This window comes from Tyto alba, unplaced genomic scaffold, assembly GCF_018691265.1.
Source record: "Tyto alba isolate M040663 unplaced genomic scaffold, T.alba_DEE_v4.0 Super-Scaffold_33, whole genome shotgun sequence".
NCBI lineage: Eukaryota > Metazoa > Chordata > Aves > Strigiformes > Tytonidae > Tyto > Tyto alba.
The window spans coordinates 1,175,789-1,196,028 of record NW_024881308.1 but is presented as its reverse complement, the minus strand read 5'-3'; the positions used below and the strand labels follow the sequence as shown (position 1 = coordinate 1,196,028).

The following is a 20,240-nucleotide window of genomic DNA, read 5'->3' as shown; positions in this document are numbered from 1 at the left end:
TGCCAGCTTCCACCCTCCCGGCTCCTCCAGCCATCAAGACACTGACCCTGGGGCAGAGCAGCACCACAGGCTGGATGAGGGGCAGTACTTGGGTATGGGGGCATGAATTTGCCTTTGCAAGTCTATCACATGCTTCTTGAAGAATCCTGAATGAGCCACTTACTGCTAAACCTGTGTAAAGCAAGGGTGGAGCATCCCTGCCCCATGGAAGAGCCAAGAAACAAAAGTCCCTGATGCTCAAATGCAGTGGGATGGCCATGTGAGCTCCTACGGGGACAGCGCTGTGTGCAGAGGTGCAAGTGGGAGATGGGCAAAAGCCATTTTAGGCTTGTGCTCCATGGCATCCTGATGTTGTTTTGTCTCTGGAGGTGTTTCTGACAGTAAGTCAGCTCATCCTGCCTGGCAGTACATTACACTTACCAGCCAGCAGAACAAGATGCCCTGATAATAAATAGTTTTAAAGGCAGGACTAGGTAGGGCTCAATATATTATCATCTTACTATTAACACATAGCTTCAGGTGCCAAAAAAGCAGCTTTCCTGGCATACTTTCAGGGCTGTTACGCCAGACCTGCATCCCAGCTGCAACTTTGACAATGACACTCTTGAGCTGTACTTATTCAGGTGCACCATGCAAACAAACCACAGAACAACCAAGCAATTAATAGGATTCTCAGCCTGTCCTGTCCCAGATGTTATTTCTAAGCATGTCCTTGGCCAAGACTGTTCAGGGTGGTTCAATCCTGTGGACTGAAGGTCCCAGGGGTCTGGATGAGATAAGGAACTGCTTCCTAACACTGTTGCCAGGTCCTGCCAGCAGAAAGTCTGAGCCAGACCCCCACCAGGCATACAGCTTGCAAGCACAGGCAGATACAGGCAGACCAGGGCAGGCAGGAGGGCAATGCCAGTGTGGAAAATATAGCTAGCATGAACGGTCCCATCCTACACCTGGGGCTTACAGCTCACAGAAGAAATCCTTCATAGGTCTCCTCAGTATCCACCTCCCAGACCCTCAGTCTCTCTGGGATCTGACTCCAGCACTGCCTGTTGCACTCACTGGCTAGTCTGGCTTGAAGTTCGCTAGCAGATCTGGATCACACGCACACACAAGGATGCACCACACAGGAAAAGGAGAAGTCAGAACAGACTGCAAGCTTGTTCCTCTCTGTTCTACCTGGATTCCTCCCTTTCCCCACCTTAGACCTTTCTCTAAACCATCCTATAACAGGTATTGTGCAATCCCCAAATTCCCTGGTTCAATCCCCAAACATCCCCCAGGAGCCCTCGAGGAGGCCCTGGACATTTTGTGTGGCAGTCGCATTAGCATGCATACCTTTCCAGAGAGTTTCTGCTGCTGAATACCCATGTGGGGGTTGCCACAGCAGCAAAGGTGAGAATGCTGAGCTGTGATGATTTAGGGATGTCTGAGGGCTAGCTGAGGTTGGCATCGCCTCATTTCCTCTGGACTCACTCTGTTTATTTGCATCGTCCTTACACAGCCATCCTTGAAGGACAGGCACAGGGACACAGCAGGGAAAGTACAAAAGAAGGATGTTCATCACAGCTTTAGGTGAGCATAATTCTCATTTGAGGTGTTGCGCTTCTGTACAGCGTAAATATGTGCGAACACACAAACACCATAGCATCCCTGTCTTTGAAGGATATTTGTGACCCACACTGACCCCTTAGCAAAAAGTCTGATGTCAAATAACAGCACAAGATAAACTGGTGTCTGTGAATGCCTGAGTTGAGAACAACATGCTCATTACATGGGAGTGCAATTTGGAATGACACGGCATGACTTGCGAGCATGTGTTCTGTCACCCCTGCTAAACTCCCATCTCTGAGCACAGGAACAAGCACCTACAGCATCACGTTTCTCTTCACTAGACACAGCACAAGCGATCACATTAGTCCCTAATGAGCCCAGGGCCCCACTGTGCGAGCCAGATACAAATTCATATTCAGAGACTTCTCTAGTCCCAAACGGCTTATGAGCTATCCTGGTAAGACAGACAGAGGAAATATCATAAGCCTTGCTTTACAGATGGGGAATTGAGGCACCAAAAGGTTTAAGTGACTTAACAGGGATTCAGAGAGGACTATCTCCACAGTCCAAGTGCAGAAGCATCCCTGGAAGAAGGCCTGACCATTCAGCGTCCACCTCATCAAAAATACTGGGCGGCAAAAAGCAAGATGTATCAGCAGCTACAGATGAGCACTCAGGCTGCCAGCCCAGCTCCAGCATGCCCCCAGCTCCTCCTCGCTGCATCAGGCTGGTGGGATGCAGGCAGCCCCCGGAACAGTGTCCTGGCAGAAACTGGGGCCCCTCCTGCTCCCGGGGGGCTCTTCCTTTAGGGGCTCTGTAATCCTGTTTGTCCCCAGCTTGCTGCTGTCACCTGAGCACTCCTGGGGTCTTCTCAACAGCTCTGTCTCCCTCTTCTTTTCTCCTCTTCCTCTTGGGTACCTTCAGTGGCTTTGGCTTGTGCCACAGCCTGGGGAATTGTGTCAGCACCTGCCCTCTGTGTGTCCCTGCACATGTGCATGTGTGTGAGTGTTGGCACATGTGTGCATGCATGTGCATGCTTGGAAGGGAAGAGGCAAACCTGTAACCTAGATAACCTATCATAATATCTTACCAGCACTGCTCTTGAGAGTGACTGGGCTTTGAACAAGGCCGTGGGGAGCGTGGGCGTGAGCATCTGCGTCGGCAGGAGCCTCTGAGGTGCATACGGAGGTGTGCTGAGGGCAAGTGCTGCCCATGCTCGCAGCTGGCTAGGGTGACAGTCAGTGCTCCCAGGCAGGAGCTGTGCACCACCAGTAGGATCCATCCTTGAGGACATCCAGGTCAGGGCCTGACTCACCTGACTTGCCCATGTCTCACTCCATCTTAGTGAGAGGCGTACATGGAAAGAGTGTGGGGTGCCTGAGCCCCCCTGGCACACCTAGGAGCCCGTGTGCCCCCAGGCATCAGTCACACAGGCACTCTTGTTAGCCCTGGATTCCTCCATCCTCACTGACACTGATCAGCCCATGGCCCCAGGTCTCCTGTGCTCTGTAAGACTTCAGGAGGAGGTCTGCAGAGAGGTCCTGAAGTGGTTTTAGAAACACCTCGTGTTTCCAGACATGGGAGACAGGGACAATCAATGTTGGTTGCTCAGATGTCACATTTGGCTTTCTAGAAAGCCAGAGACTGAGTATTTTGAAAACAACACATGCTGAGGTTTATTTACTTCTTTCTGATTTTTCAAGCTATTTGTCATGCCATCGTACTGTTGCAATCAGAAGGCCAGTGCTTTGCTACGTAAAATACAGGAAAGCAAGCTGAGTTTTCACATAAGCCCGTGGCTCCTGGAGCTGCAGCACATGAAGCCCACACCAAATACTGTGAGCTGAGAAGTTCACACAAGTTGGCCAGGTGCTATGTGTGTTTGTGAATGAACAAATTGGCTGCTGAACTCTGAGCCGGGGGAAAACCTTTGCAGATATCCTGCAGAAGTGCAAAGTGGCACTGCAGCCCGTGCAGCTTTGGCTGGCCGAGAGGCTTCTGGCTTCAGCTGGGGTGGAGGGGAAGCTGTGCGGCCCATGGAGACCCAGAGGGGCTCTTACAGGCTCAGGTGCAAATTGCTGTGTGGCAAAACAGCCCCATGCCTGCTTCACACCCTCCGCAGGTGGGGTGGGAGACTGGCCAGGCTGGAATGGGCTCAAGGCCCTACAGCTGCACAGTTGTGGGGCAGTTACTCCATCACCCCCAGTGGCAGCAGCAGGCTTGGCTTTGCAAACCAATATTTGCAAGCAAAATAGGTATTTACTGTTGGGTTTTTTCTTTTCTTTTTTTTTTTTTTTTTTTCTGAATGAAAGATGTAAGGTGCCTTAGTGATAGTGATGAAAATAGGTCTTGAGGAATTGCTTATGAGAGCAGGTGTGTGGCAGTGTAAATTGTAGCTCTGAATCCTGGTTCTGTGGGCAGTGTTAGGGAGGGGGGGATTTGAGACACATCTATAAATTTGGGGTAAAAGGGCTTTGGTGATTTATAATCCCCTTCTCCTGCAAGGAGTCTGTCTCAGGTTTGTCTCAGCAAATGTGTGTTGTGCCTGCCCTGTTCATAGTGAGCCCAGGACTGCTTCCCAATAATCCCCTTCTGTCTTGTTCTCTGCATTTCTTTGGGACTGAGCGAGAGTTTGTCTCCATGGCTCTCCATTAATATTACATACTGTATGCTTTTGAAGCTATTCTGTGGCTTGGCTCAGGGCCTTACTTAATACCTGGCTGATCTCCTGGCTCAGAAAGATCATTGTCAGGTTTGTAGGCATGTGGTTCACTCCAGCATCATGCTCAGGAGCAGATGTCCTGCCCTCAAAGAATGGGATGTCAGAAGTGCTCTGCACTAAGGTAAAGTCTGAGCCCCTGGACACGAGGGACAGATTTGCCTGAGTGGAAGAGATGGCTCCACAAAGAGCTCCTGAGGCCCTGATGCCCTGGGCGCTAGGAATGGGCGCAGGATGCTTAAAGCCAGATGTGGAAAAGCCCTGGGTAGCAGCACTGCCAGGGAGCCCCTCTGCACTACTCCGAGAAGGTGAACCTGGGCTGCAGTCCAGCATTCACGAGTCACTCTGCTGAGATGGTGCCCAAGCACCCAAAGAGGGAACATCTCACCAACCTCCTGAGACAGGCTGGGTAAGGAGAGGTTACGTATATTTGCTGTGATTTACACAGCGACCGACCGTCTCCTTGCTCTGGGCTGCAGCGAGGAGTCCTTGTTCCCAGGACTGCAGTCATCAGCGCTGCAGGGTTTGAAGAGGACTGCCCCGCACAGAGCTCTGTGTGTGGTGGGACAGCCGCAGCCCCTCCTGCACCCCATGCCCCTGCTCTCCAAGCTTTGGTCCAGCCAGGTCTCCTTCACCCACTTGGTGAAGGAAAGTCCTTGTGAACTGCTTTCAGGCTGCTGGGTCCCCGCCACAGCGTGGTGTCACCTTGCCCCTGGCTCCTGGCAGGCTGCTGTTCCCACTGACTTGTTGGATCTTGCGGGGCATTAACCCCCGGGGAGCTGGTACGGGGAGATGTGATGTTCATGGAGGGAGTCAGCTGGTGGTAGCTGTGCTGGCCTTGTTCACAGATGTCTGTGGGGCAGACAAGCCCAGCACTGCTGCCTGCCTGTCCTGTCCAGTTTTATCTCTCAGAAACAAGGATATAAATGACCCAGAATGAGATTTTTAAAGCTGAAGGGCAACCATGTCAGATGTGGTCCTTTTCGAGACATCCATGACAACTGCAGCCCAGAGTGACAGCTTTCCTGCAGGACCTGCTCCAGCGGAACCTGGTGGGTGGCTGTACCCTGATTTCCAAACCAGAGCAGTGTGCCAGGCTGACTGCCAGCAGGCTGGGGCCGCCCGGGCCTCTCACAGCTTGAGAGCAGGGGGGCTGCCATGCCAGGACTGGGGTCCGGTGCTTGTCCCAGGGTGTGGTGTTCCCAAAGCACAAAGGGGTCCACAGTCTGCCTAGGTCTGCCAGTACCCCCTCTCCAGGTTGCTCTGCTGGTGTAGGTAGCACTCAGATCCTTTTCTGTTGCAGAACCCTGGGCTTTCCTCAGCCTCCCACATTTGCTCCCATCTCTGCAGACAGCGCCTACTGAGGAGCCAACAAGGGGCTCACAAACCCAGTGTTGGTGGACCCCACAACATCATGTTAGGATCACCATTCTGATAGACTTGGTTTTTTCCCATTTCTTGCCATACAACAGACTGAAGCAGACTTTGCTGTCTTCCTGGGCTGATAGTTGAATTACTCAACCAGATAGGGATAGTGAGAGAGCTGAGAAGTTGGACACCTAGTTGCAGCTGAGCAAAGCATGTCTGGGTGTGCTGCTGGGCCTCAGTTTCCCCCTCTGTGAAGAAGGGATGGTTGTTTTTAGCTGTTTGCATGAAGCATTGCTGCCAGACAGGCACCTAGAGCAGGATGCTGAGCTGAGCAGAGTAAATGGGTGACTTCAGCCACCCAAAGTCCACGATGGAGACCTCTGAACCACAGGCTGTGGTGGGAAAGGCTCTCATTTTACTGCATCCCCTTCCAGATGGGACACAGCTGGTGTGAGAGCAGAGGGGAGCACCAGCGCCGCTCCTGCTGCAGACACCCCCTCCTGCAGATGTGCCTGGCACTCGGGGACTCAAAGAGGTTGCCCTGGTCCCGTGGGTCTGGCTGGCGGCTGGGAATCGTGGCTACAGCACACCCCGCTGATCATTGGAGATGTGTGTGCTTCATATTAGGAAATGACAAGAATGGAATCAAGCTGCTAAAAAGTGACCTGTTAGAGAAAAAGGAAAGCCTACAGCTCCCCTGAAAGGGCCTTGGGTGCCTGTTTGCTTGCAGTCAGTGTTAGATGTCCTTTCTGCTTGGATTTTTCTTTAGAAACAGTCAGGATTTCAGGTTTCATCACACTCTGCTTTGGTGCGAAATTTTTCAGGCTGCCAGATTAGGGCACAATGTTTATCAACTGGCAGCTAGCTGCCTGTGGAAAGGGCTGTCCTGCCACCCCTGCCCATTTTTATCCTCTTTCCCCTCAGTACCCGCTGGGGCGCTGCCATGCTGCACCAGACCAGAATTAACTTCATGGGGGAAAAAACAGCACTTTCTGGTAATCTGGATGCCTAACCATCTACCTGGGGGATCAGGCAGGGACAGGTTTTCTCTTTCCTTGGGCTCCTCCCATTGCTTGTATTGGGTGTTTTCCCAGTCCAACAAGGGTTGTCCAACCCTTGTTGTCCAACAAGGGTGAAGCAACAGGACAGCCCAACCTCCAGGTGAGCAGCAGAGCAACCCAGAAGCACCTGGCCAGAGCAAGGAGCGTGCTTTCCCGGAGAGAGGCTGCACAGCAGCTCGGGCATCACTGAGTTAAGGCAGAGGGCTGGCAGGATGGTGGACACCTGCCTCTGCAAAACACAGCCTTGCAAGGCTGCTGTGAGACCCGGTCTGGTTTTGACAAGGAAGGTGTCACGCAGCTGCGTGCGTGACCTTCGCCGAGTTGGCTATAGGGTTTTCCTGATCTCCAGGGGACGATGCCGCGGGGGCCGGCAAGCGCCGCGGCAGGTCACTCCCGTCTCCCTCTCCCCTCTGGGTGTTGCCGGTGTGTGTTCGCACGCTCTGCGCGGGGCGGCACTCGCTGCCGCCGGCTCCTGCCAGCCCGGCCGGTGCTGCCGCCCTCGCCCGCTGCCTGGGCGCTGGCTGCCGCCGGGGCAGCATGGGGGCAGCTGCCAGCCCCGGCCCCGCTGCCGCCGGCCGGCAGGGCTGGGCAGGATGCCCGCCGCGGGGATCCAGCAGATCCAGTGCCTCATCTCCTGGCAACGGTCCTTCCGTAGCAACCGCCGAGCCGCCGAGGGGAGCGGGAGGGCTGTGGCCAGCGAGGAAGAAGAGCGGGAGGCCTTGGCTGACCGCCCAGGTACGTGTGGCTCTGGGCAGGCAGTGCCTGTTGCCAGACGCTGGACAGGTCCTGCCGGCATCTCCTGTCCGGCCCCAGGGGCGCCGGGGCAGCGCGGGGCCCAGCACAGGCTCTGGGCTGGGTGGCAGCTCGTCCCGTAGGCACGTGGGGTGGCCGGGAAGGGGGAGCGGTGCGTGCGGGGGCTGCTGGCTGCCGGCCATCAGGCGGGCAGCGGAGCGCGGGTAGCGGGGCCGGAGGGTGTCACCCAGGCATGCCCATGGCCTGGCCAGCCTGCCCAGCGGAGCAGGCACCCGTCTGGTAGAGCTTCCTCTGAAGACATCCTTCCCTCCTCCTTCCCTCAGCTTTGTCAAGGCCAGATCACCCGCTGTACTGACTGATGGCATCAGCGCCCGGCCCCACCGGGGTCTTCTGCGGGTGCCCCTTGGCAAGGAAAGCCAGCACGCACAGACCAGCTCTCCCAGCAGCCGGTCCAGCCTGAGCCCCAGTGCATGGGAGGACCCCGCCTGGCACTTGCCAAGGCACGTCCCTTCAGGGCTGGTCCTCCTCGGCCCTTGGCCCATCTTGTTTTTTTCGGCTGCATGTGAGTCAGAGAGTGAACACCTCCGTGACTTGCCTCTGCCCTTGTTGTTTCCTCTTCTACCGCCAGACTTTTAGGCAGATTTTCATTGCACTCCTGTTTACCTCCCCTTTGTCTTAGCAGTGCCTTGACCTGTTGAATGCAGACCACCGCTGTAGTTTAAGCTCAGCATTTTGCTGTTCCCCCCACCTCTCCAAAACCCTGCTCACACACATCCCCTCCACACCGTGCCCATGCGCGGGTGCATCTCTTGAGCTGAGGCCATTCCCCTCCCCGGGAGCAGGGGGCTGGACACCAACGTCTGATTAAGGTTAAGGGCTGGGTTGTAGCATAGGGATGGTGGGGTCATGGCCAGGTAAACCACAGGGAACTCTGTGCCCCTCTGCAGAGCACAAGGCTCACACATGGGACAGAGACCCTTGCTGCTGCTTGCACTTGGGCATACTGCTGCTATCATCCCCCCAAAGATTTGCTATAGAAGGTGCCTCTTCATTAAGTTTGTGGTTCCCCCTCTTTCTGTCACTGCTGCTCTTCTTTCTCCATCTCTGACAGCACTGCCATGCCTATGGGGCTCAGGAGTGTTCCCCATGGAGCTGCAGGCTCAGGCTGCCCCATCACCCACCACAGCCAGCTATGTATGTACAGAGAGCTGGAGTGAGAGCTGCAGCTTGCACCAGCACAGGCTGCCAATGTGCCTCTGAGACAGGCAGCACACAGGCCCCTGCAGTAGTCATCACCATCTGAAATGCTGCGCTTTTTTTCTGCACATGAATACAGTGTGCAAATCAGGCACTTGGAGAATCAGGGCCAGCGGGTGCAGGTGCCAGAGGACACAGGGAGAAAGCATAGCTGGGGGTGATCCACCTGCAGGCATGCAGGCAATGGGGGAAGGAATTAAGATGCAGCAGGCTCTGAAGGCACAGGCATCTCTGGGCATAGATCTGGGGGGAGAGCAGGGCTGAGTCAGCACACCCCCTTTCTCCCACCTCTGTGCCTCAACCTCCTTCCAAGAAAAACCCTGTGGAGCCAAGGTGGACTGATTAAGGGATGAAGGGTGTAAACAGGCAGTAAGCAATGTCTAGCCATCACTCAGTGCTGCTCTGGGGCTGTTGTATATCTAGTCAGCATTTCTACCAGGAGGGCCCCTGCACTGGCTGTTGATGCTTTGTCCCACTGTCTGGGGACAATAGGACTTGCCTTTCTCTGGGCCCTGCAGGTGCTCACATGTGGGACATTTGTCAGACACAGCAAGCCCCCAGAGACCCAAAACCCGAGCCCAGGTACCCTGACCATGCAGAGTTTCTTCTCAGGAGTTCTGGTGTCATCCCCAAATGACACATTTGGTCCAACTCTCCAATCTGGAGATCCCCATCTGGAGATTTCCAACCCTAAAAGTGACTCCCAGGACCCTTCAGATTTCTTCAAGCTCCCTGCCCATCCCAGGTGAACACGGACCTTGTGACTCATTTTTGTTCTTGAACTTTGGGTCAGCTCTGCCTGGAGCAGGGAGAGCAGTCAGCTCAACTTGCAGAATGCAGTCTCCCCCATAAATTCAGTGGCTTCCCTCCCGTTCTTGTCCTTTGGCCTCTCTGGGTCAGAGTGGCAAGGAGCTAATCTCTGTCACTGGCTCAGCAGAGGCAAAAGCAAGACAGGGCACTGAGGTCCCATGTCCATGGGTCTCCTCTCCATAGCTGAATGTTTGTACAGACCCCTGATGGGGCAGGGCTCTCCAGGCAGGGAGAGCAGGAGGCAGTCAGATCCAGGGCTGTTGTAGGAAAGACAGGAGAAGGAATAGTGAGGTGTTTCTGGGCTATTGGCAGCTGACCTGAAACCTTCAATTAGTGTTTGACTGGTGCAGTGTCCCTTGGAGGAACAGGAACTAATTATACTGGAATCTTCCCTGTACCCAGAGGGACCAGAAAAAAAACATTGTCTTCTACCAAGTGCTTCTGTGACTGTAGAAGGTAGGCCCAGGTCTACCCCAAAAACACAGCCTGCTCTGTGGCAAGTTTTCTCCAGCCTTAACTAATTGAGCCTCCCAGAACTAGACATAGCCAACTCCAGAAAAACTCTGTGAAGAGACTGTAAGATCTTATGCAGATAGACTCTGTCTTTCTAGACCTGTGGGCAGACGAGTAGGAAGAGCTTCTGATCTCTGTTTTTGGCCTTCATACGCTGCAGTGTTTAAAAATTTAGCAGCTATAATTTCAGGCACAGCAGGCAAGTCTCTCCATGATGCGACTGGACTGGTCCAATTGAACTGAACTCCTGCTGTTTTGCAGGACCTTGGCTGGACTTCAGAGACCCCAGAGCCTTGGGGATCCCCTGAAATAGGTTGGAGAAGCCCAGGAGGGCAGACGCAGAGAACAGGGAGCGACACCAGCTGTCAGCAGGTGGCCTGGTCCCCCGCCAGCCCCAGTGGCAAACACGGCACAGTTCCATGGACGGATCTGCATCGCTTGGCATGGAGGTTTCATTGCAGCCAATGTCCCTTCTAACAGCCGGCTGCGAGGAGCACTGAAGGCAGGGCACATTTTACAGGGCCAGGGAGTTGGATTCTGGCATGCTGTGATCTCAAAAAGGATTTAGGAATGAAGGTAGAGGAAGCATTAAATGCAAGATCCCAGCGAGGCCAATCCTAAGGGAACAGAGTCAACCTGCAAATCCCAAGGATTACAGGCTTGTTTGGATTGTTGAAAGACAGGGGATGCAGCAGCTGTCTGTTGATGCATTACTGGGTAAACACCAGAGTAGAGAAGAAAGACAGAGTTCAGCTAAAGGACACAGGAAATGGTGCAATGCTTGGAGATATTCAAGCTGGAAATTCAGACAAAAGCAGAAATCGGCACTCTGGGAAGGTGCTGCAGGGAGAGCAAGGCTGTTATGCCTGGAGGATCCTTACATCTCTCCTCCGCAGTGTGTAACAGGAACGAAAAGATGGCTCCCTGCCCATACCAGGCCTCTCAAAATCACTGCTAAAGCAGCTGCATTTCTTTCAGGGCTCCATGTTTCAGATGGGACGCTGAGAAACTGCAGACTGAAGTTGTCTTCCGGAGTGAGAATTAAGGTGCTTGATCTATTTATTGTGATCCAGGCAGGATAAAGGGTGTCATGACCAGAAATTACAAGAACCAGCACACAGACAAGATATTTGGTCGACATGGCTCAGGAGCGTTGCAGAGGACTGCCAGAGGGTGGTGGTTAGGAGATGAGGCCGAACATGGCCATAGCTTGATATCACATCCTGGCCCAACCCAGGCTGTGGGCTTACTGCAGGTACAGACGGGTGGCATCCTCCAGCCCAGGTCCCACGGGACCGGGCGCGGGAGCAGAAACGGTCCTTCTGCTCCTGCTAGGTCTTCAGGCCTTGGACATGGAGGCCACATTGTGTTATGGCTTCATGAATTCATAGTGCCACCACAATCATACTCCAGCAATAATAAACTTCAGCAATAAAAGATAATTATCTCACAATTAGAACTACCGTTCTGTAATTAGGACGTTTGATACGAAATGGCAGAAGAGGCAGAGCTGGCAGCATGGCTGGGTTACTCCTGAAGCCACCCATGACAGAAGGGACTAGAAGGACCAGGAGGTTCCCCTCAGCATTCACCATGGAGAGGGCTCGAGGACTTGGCAGGTTCTCCAAGATGTGCCAAACACCAGTCTGCTGTAGATGTTGCAGAGGCCCGGCCCATGCTCCTCTGTCCTGTCACCCACTGGTAACTCTCTCCTCTCCCAGCCCTTGCTGCCGGCCTTGGGGAGCAGCGCTGCATCTCCGAGCCCAAAGTGCTGGCACCAGCCTGTCTGCCCACAGGGGCTGTGGAGCCGTGGGTGACAGGCAGCCCTCGCTGTCACCATATAATTCAGGCAGGGACTGAAGGATGCCCCCCACGTTGCACCAGGCAGGAGAGCTGTGAGAAATGGAATTTTTCAGCCAAAATCTTTTTTTTTTTTTTTTCAGTGAGGAAAAAATCCCACCTTTTGATTTTTCACATCTTCTGGGGAACTCACCTGCAAACTGAGCAGGTCAAAATCCATTTTCTAAAGTCAGAATGCTTTATCTCAATATTTTCCTCCAGGATACCTCAGCAGCAGCACCAGAGTTTCCTTCTGTTTTAGACTAATTTTATGATACTTATAACATTCCATCAAAGCTGGAATTGAAAGCTCTTGCTTGGGCCCAAATAAAATTGTTTTGACTTTCCAGGTTGCTGAAAGAAATGTTAATTTTACTGCTGCTCAGCTCAAAATTATTTTTTCCCGCTTTCTGGCTGTGCACCTGCCCCCTTGACCTCTCCCACTGCAGGAAGAGCTGCTGGGGTACCAGGCAGCCCTGGGGCAAGCTCCCTGGGTGAGGGGGTCTTCCTAGTGAACAGCCAAAAGTGACACTGTGCTCACTGCTGGGCAGTGCCGTCCTGGTGTGATTCAGCAAACGCCAGCATCTATCTGTTTTGGTAGCTCATTTTTCCAGGGAAGGAGGGGAGGCACTGGAGGTGGATAACTCTGAAGATCGGGCAGTGCAGACTGAGGAGGGAGGGTCTTTTGGTGATAAAGCATCAACCTTGACTTACCACTGTGCCCCTCAACTCTAGGGATGTCCCTTGCATGTTCTGCAGGTCCCCTTCCCACCTGCCTCTTCTTCCAGGGGAGGTGTTCCCCAACCTGCAGCATTTACCTTTACGGCAGTCTGTCTGTCTGTGCTCATCTTCTTCCTCTCATTCTGCTCTAGTTTTACTCTCATGTATTTTTGCAACACTGCCTGTTCTGCCCTCTGCTCCACCTCCTCCGCTTCTGTCCACCCTCCAACGTGTGAGTACACCAGCTAATTGCCTGGGACACATCCACTGACTCACAGACCCCGCAATATTCAACAGGAAGGATGGAATAACTGGCATGACCTGCCCGTTTTGCCAGTCTGGTATCTCCTGGCCCATCTATCCTTTGTGTTTATCAGGCATCTAAAATAAGAGTCATGTTAATACGTCTCTTCCTCCCAGGAGCGTTGGGAGGATTAATTTAGTTAATGTTTGTACAGTGCTTTGAAGATAAGTGCCAAGCGGGATGATGATAGGAGTAGAAATGGATTCTTTCATCTTGTCTCCTTTCTTTTTTCACATGGGCTAATGCTAACAGCTGATGTGCTCTTCCTTCACTAGGTCAGCTGGGGGTATAGTGTCACCTCTCATTGCAACCCATGGTGAGGAGACAGCATCTGAGCAGAAATCACCAACGGGGAGTAAATAAAAAAGCAGAGAGAAGGAGGCCAGCTTGAAGAAAGCAGCGGGGTTCAGCTCCGGTGGGGTCTGGGCATGCAGCTGCATGCCATAGCCCTGGCAGGTTGCCACTGGTTTAGGCTAGCTCACCCGGTATGAACTGTGCCTGGGATGTCTCTGGCTTGGGTGGGAAGGGGGATTGCAGCACTGCACCCTGATACAGAGGCCAGCTCAGTGACTACAAGCAAATTTGCTACTAATCAGCTCAGTGGAGACATCTACCCTTTGGATACAGGAGAGGCGAACCCTCCCGGGATAACTCAGGCCAAAGGGGTATTTGACATTACACAGGCAGTCAAGGCATCGATGTCTTACTGTCGACAGGTTGCTGTGAGGCCTCATGTGGCTCTAATTCTCCCAAAACCAAGGGAACCTCCCACTGTCATTCCCATCAGGGAACAGGCCATTCTCATCCCACTGTGAATGTCCCATCAAAGATGTCTCTCTGTCGTAGTGGGTCTTACCACCAGCCAGGATGGGTTTCCACATCCCAGCCTCCCTGCTCTACTGGTCAGTCTGCTCTCCTGGCTCCTTTCCTTGGCTATCCAGCTCAGGAGGTTTGGTTTTGCTTCAAGCTTACCTTTCTCATAAAACCCATGTAGCGAAGATGAGAAGAAGAGGCTGAGTGGGAGACATGACCCCACACTTTTTGACTTGCATGTCCAAGAGAGCTCATCCAAGGTACTTCTGCCAAGTGGAGCCCTTCTCGGGAGCTAGAGATAAGACAGTGTAGGACAACGCTGTTCTCTGGGATCCCACTCCTAAGGGAGTGGTTTGGGTCTGATATGGTGGCAAGGAGGGCTGGAATAAGAGTGGAGGACAGATATTTCCTGAGCATATCAGGAGAGCGTGATGCTTATACTCCCTTCACATTGTGACTTGCCCCAGAGACTGCGGGGCGGCACTGCAGCTGAGCCCCACTGCACCTGGGCTGCTGGGACACGCTCCCACCTTCTCTGCTCCTTCCTGCACCTTGGCTGCACCCAGACCCTAAACCACCCTGAGGACAGGACCCGTGGTGCAAGAACAGCACTTGGTTTTCTGCATGCCACGCAGGTGCACGTGCTGGGGTGAGGGAGTGTCCTGACCCTGTGCTCAGAGTGGCTGGGCTGCCCCCACTGCTGCCCCTGCAAGCTCAGGCCTGGTGCTGGGCAGCCCCAGTCCGCACTGGGCGCCCAGCAGCTGCCCCAAACCTGGGTGACTGGGATGGCACCTCCTTCGCGTCAGGGAAGTGTCACCCAACTGCAGCACTCTGTGCCCAGCCTCCACATGCTGCAGCCCTGCTTCACTGGCCAGTATTCATCGGGCTTTGGTAACTGGGATTTGGTGGTTGGGTCCTGTTAAAACTGGTTTTGGACACAACGGCTATTTTCCATGACAGTTCCGGGATGTCATTTTTGTCAAAATCTCTCTCTGGAATGGCCAACGCTCTTCTCTTACCAAACCCACACTTTCTTATGGAAAACTGAGCATGATTTTCTCATGGAAATAATGCGATTTTCTTGTGCAGCGTGGTAGCACAGGAAAGTATTTCACCCACAGAGCCTTATTTTCTTCTTTATTCCAAACTATGCAAAAGGGAAATCGACTCCAGTTGTTTCACCAAATTTCTTTCTGTCATCCGTGCCGACTGGTCCCAAAAGCAGCCAGCTCTGGGGAAGAGCACAGCAGCTACCCCCATCCTGGAGCAATACAAGGGAAGCTGAGGCAGAGCTTCTCTGACTGAGCCAGACAAGTCCAGCATGTTGGGCAGCAGGACTGAAATTTCAGGCTAGAGAATTCCCACCAGCTGTGCCACAGCCCTGGCTCCGTCTCATTGTACATCAATAGTGGATGAGCTCCGGCTTTGTTTGGGCTGGGGAATACATGTTGTAGCTAGTGATGTTAATTAAGCGGTAACTAGACTGATGGAGATTTATTTTCAGGCTGCCTACTAGAAGCTGGTTGTACACATCTGGGAAATTGAAAATTGACCTCCAGCTTTCCTGTCTTCTCCAAAGCAACAGTTCATTATTGCAGTAGCCTGCAGAAGCTATGGGGGAGGCTCCCCCCCGTGCAGCAGTCCCCCGGGGCTGCCCAGACAGGCCTGGCAGAAAGCAGCTCCTCGGCCTGGATCTGAAGCCTGGTCCTTGTCTCCTTCCATCCCAGATCCTGATCCAGGTGATCAGCCCTGAAGCTGGGTGGGGGTGGCCTGGGGTGGTATCCCAGTCCCCCTTCCTTGCCTTCCTCCCACTCCCAGCCTGTGCAGCCCCAGGGAGAGTGTTGATGCTCATGGGTGTGGAGGTCTTTAAGCCTGGAAAAGGAGGGATGTGGTCAGGACAGGGGCAGATAGAGCAGTTCTGGCTCAGCTCAGCACTCAGGGCATGCAACACTACATCCCTGGAAGTTCTTTCCACAGTGGGGACAACAGAAGCTGGCACTGGGCAGAATTCAAAAGACTCTCCTTGTCTCCACGACTGACCTTCCCTATCCTACGCCTCAGTTTCCCCTGAGTGACGGTGATGGTTTGAGTGAGGGCGATGGTGTTTGCACTTAGCAGGGACTCACTCCAGCAGCACTTACTCCAGGACAGGTACAGGATGCTCTGTTTTTCCACACCTGTGCAACATGAACTACTCCTTGACAAGTTTTCCTCCATCTGGCTTTGCACAGCCTTACTCTTTATCCAGGGGGAATTCCCCCTGTCCCCTGGTGTCCCCTCCCTGAGTCCCTAGGGTGGGACCAGCTTCCTATCTGGTGATGCCAAAGGGGTCCAGGCTTGGGGAGAAGCAGCAGCTGCCTGGAAAAACACCAAAGGGCTTTACAGCCTGTCTGGCTTAGCACTGGGGCTACAGGCTCCATCTGCTCCCTGTGTCAGCCAGCAGCCTCGGCCAGAAACAGAGGGGAGGCCTGCACGGGGAAGGCGAGAACAAGCAACACTTCACTTTTAGGTACTTTTAACCCTTGAGTTTCAGGTGACCTGCAAACAAAGCCCCCAGCCCACACACAATCTCCTGGTTAGTGCTAAAAAGCAGCGCAGCAGTCGCCCATAATGCTTTTATAATCTGCTTTCTTTAAGATGACTGTTCCCACAAAAAAAGGAGGGGGAGGCATGATTAATTTTCATTAGCCTTGTAAATAATAAGCTTGTTTCCGCTAGGCTTGCCCTGTAATTAGGGTTCTGGTTCCAGGGCCCTGCAGAAGGAAGCTGAGATTTGCTGGTGACTCACGGGAAGCCAGGCCAGCCTCGACATCCCACCCTGAGCCAGGAAAAGGAAAGTGGCTGGGGCCCCCTCAGAATGACAGAGCTTCCCCTCGCTCCAGAGGGCAAGGGGGCAAGGGGGCAAGGGACAGTGGTCCTCCAAGGGGAGAGGGAAAAACCTACCCAAAGGAAGTGTAGACTGAGGTATGCCCATTGCATTATTCAAATTAAAATGAAAGCAAAACTTCTGGTTCAGGGCAGGCAGTGTCTGCCCCAGTAGCTGGATGCTGAATATGAGTGTAAGATGATCTCGGAAGGAGTTCAAGGACATGGAGATGAGGTGGGGAAGGAGCACCTGGATATTTGCATTGAACCTGAGGCTGAATGACCTACAGCTGCCAGCACCCCAGCACACAGCTTGTGTCCAAAGCACCATGGAAATACCTGCTTTTGAACCATGGAGTGAAGTGAAGAAGCCTCTACAGCTGAGGACGCCACTGTGTCTCTGTGAGAGAGATCACACAGTGGTGATGTGTGATATTTTGGGTACATATGTGGTTGGAGGGGCTCAAAACCTCAGATGAGCAAAAGGGGAATTTTTGGAGCCTCCATTTCTATTTTGGTGCCTGCTAAGCAAAAACATTTCAGTTTTTAATCTGAAAATGCTGTTTTGTTCTATTTTAAAGAAAGAACAATATTTTACAACAAAAAATTATTAAGCAGTTTTAAAAAGCCAAACCAACTCAGGAAAGTATTTTATTATCGACTCCCAAAAAATAGTCGTGTTGATCTCAAAACACTTATGCCAATTCCTTGGGGAAACCAAAGAAAAACTTAATTGCAGGAAACACTGAAAGAAGCAATCCTTTCCTAAGTTTAGCCAGAAACTGAAAAATTTCAGTGTATGCAGCTCTCCCATCCTGGTCTCTGGGAGCTGTACTGTATGCAGTGTGAGCTTCCCTTTTCAAAGCTCCTGTGGATGAGGTGGCACCCACCAGAGAAAGGAAGGACCCGTCCCACATGCGGCTCCAAAAAGGCTGTATGAGAGGTAGACATCGAACCCAGCTCGGCTGGGCCCAGGCTGTCCAGCCCAGGGCTGGAGCCTCAGCCCAGTCCTGGCAGAGGTGTGCGAAGCCCGTGGCACAGAGGTTTGCACGAAGCACCTGGTTGTGCCACATGTCGCTGCTCATGCAGGATCCCGGCAGAGCTGTGGGGAAACAGCCTCACCCAGAGCAGTTTTCTTGTCTGCTGGCTGCTGCCCTGTTCCGAAGCTGCCTGATCCATGCCCCTACCTCAGGCACGTGGGGCACAGCAAAGAAGTGCTGCCTGGGCCATAATGTCCTTCATCACTATGTCCCCGACTCAACACCTTTTTGACACGACAAGACTTGGCCCTACTCTACTGTAAACCCTATGCCAAGCAGTGCTGCCATTCTGACCACAAACTCTTCTGTTGCCCCCCCGCAGGGAACGTATATTTCCCTGCCACTCCAATTTTATTTTTCCATAGCTTTACATAGGTTGCATTATACCTTCCCTTGCTGCAGGCTGGATCCTATACCTCTGTGTGCCCCAAAATGCCTACCCACCAGGACGTATTTGGACACAGGGTTTTGGCTTAGTCTGAGATGGAGGTGGCAAGTGAATGACTCTCGCAGTATTTGGGAGTGCATGATTCATTCCCTTCACCCAACATAATAATATTGCTTGGAACCAGACAGTGTATCTGAGCATCATGTTTCCCCGTTCCATAGCTCCCCCAGGGACAGAGGCTGAAGGATACTAGGCCAGAGCAGAGGTGACACAGCCACCTTAATAGATGGGTGCAGGGAACTGTAGTTGGAGAATTTAGTGACTTTTAGGAGAGAGCCACTTGTTTTATTGCAAGGGGGTGATGGACAGTCACTTCCCACCATGCAGCAGCATTCAGAGAGCACGTAGGTGGCACAGGGGGAATCAGTGCTAGAGGCAGGAGTGCCTTCAGATGGTGTTGCCCTGTGGTATGGGATGGTTCTCAGCTCATCTCGTCCAGGGCAGCTGCACAGTGTTGGGAGGCTCACGACTGAGCAGCAGCACTTTATCCTGACCCAAAAAATTCACGTGGGAGGAAATAAGAGGGGCTTATGGGGCTGAGATCTGGAAACGTGCCCAGCAGCAGGGAACTGCTGCTTTGGTTACTCTTCTCCCTAACACAAGGACAAAACGTTGCAGAAAGTGATCAAGGTGAGATCCTTTTTCCACAAGCAAAGTTCGCCTGTGGAACTCACTGCCATGAGATATCAGAAACACAAAGCTAAGGAAGTTTCAAAAGAGAAGGAGAAAAAAAAAAAAAAAAAAGCTGAAAGGGATGTGGATAAGGAGAATATCTCTGCCTACAAGAGGGGAAAACCAGTCTTTAGGTCCTCTGGAAAATGCAAAGTCCTGGACATCACCAGCATGGGGCACCTCCAGGAATGCCTCCATCCCAGCAGCATGCACATAATCCCTCCTTGGGCTTGCAAGGTTCTCCATCACCTCTGCATGCTGCTCAGAGCAGTGTGAAAGTTGTACTGTCCAGCTCAGGCAGCCTGGGAGGCGAACTGCAAAGCCAGGAGGGAGCCACTGATGAAGGGCACACCTTCTTCTCCAATTTGAATGTGCAAGAAGATGCAAAGCTTCAGCAAGACAACAGCCTGTTGTGGCTAAACACTGCTGGAGTCAGGAAAACAGTCATCCTGGGTTGGGGTAACCACCTATTTTACAACCACCCAAAAGTCTGAGAGAAGCAAGTGGCTTCTCTTCTAGGTGCTCACCCCTGGCGCGGGCCAGGGACGAGATGGCCCTAAGCCATGATCCACACATGAGCCCAGTCCTACAGCCTCCGTGGGAGGAACCTCCTGCTGAAGAGCTAAGACACAGCCCCTTCTGGGAACAGTGTTTTCCCAACCTAGCAGATGCAGCAAAAACCCTTCTTGAAAGAGCTGTTTGCTACAGAAAAAAACAATTGGCACACTAATTAAAAGTGACTGATTAAAGGACTGAAAGGGAATTACTCATCATGTTAAAGGCAGGCACCTGCAGAGCTCTTCTTGCTATCAGAGCGACAGCATCTGACAGCATCCCCTATACCACAGAGAGGACACCGCCGCTCAGCAGCGGCAGGTGCGTGAAGCAGCACTGATCAGCAGAGCACATCCTCTCATCCAGCCCAAACCTGCAGCCACCGGCCCGGTGCATCCCAAGGAGCTGCAGCAAATGGGGCAGTGCCAGTTGGTGGCTGTGGGTGTGACAGCAGCCAGCACAGCACAGGGCAAAGCAGTGAGTGCCACGGGCCAGGCTGGTCAAACACGGCACAACCCACGCGCAGCCACGCGACCCCAGCACCACCACGCACAGAGGGGTGTATGCACGCACGCTTGCCCCCTCTCTTTTTTGGGCTGGCTGTTCTCTTCTCGCACCAGTGTGGCCTGCCCTCACTTGGGTTTGCCACAGACAGCTCCTCCACGTGCTTCATCTTTTCCATCCCTTGCAAAGATGCAGCCAGTGGTCATGTCAGAGCAGGGCTCAGGTGAGAAGCACAGAGCAGAGACCTGCCCCAGGAAGGTCCCGAGTGTTTCTGCCTCAGTAGCACCCAGTTAGGTGATGCAGATTATCCCAGATGTCATGATGGGAGCTTGCCAGCATGCTCAATAGCACAGTGGGTCACCAGAGCCAGTGAAGAGACAAGGCTGAGGGTTTCTCAGCGGGAGCTACACAAGCATGGGGCTTTCTGACATGAGTGGTTGTGTGGCAGACC

At 53.0% G+C, this 20,240-nt stretch overlaps 1 protein-coding gene across 8 annotated transcripts in view; it reads left to right on the top strand.

Moving 5' to 3' along the window:
• Positions 1–20,240, top strand: part of DLGAP4 (DLG associated protein 4) — a 184,164-nt gene that overhangs the window by 66,848 nt on the left and 97,076 nt on the right. The window contains exon 1 of one of the 8 annotated variants that reach the window (XM_042801260.1): positions 7,288–7,431. The exons of the other annotated variants lie outside the window; for them this stretch is intronic. The gene's annotated coding sequence lies outside the window, so the exon portion shown is untranslated. Of the gene's footprint in view, positions 1–7,287; positions 7,432–20,240 lie in introns of those variants that run through there. 8 annotated transcript variants of the gene reach the window in all.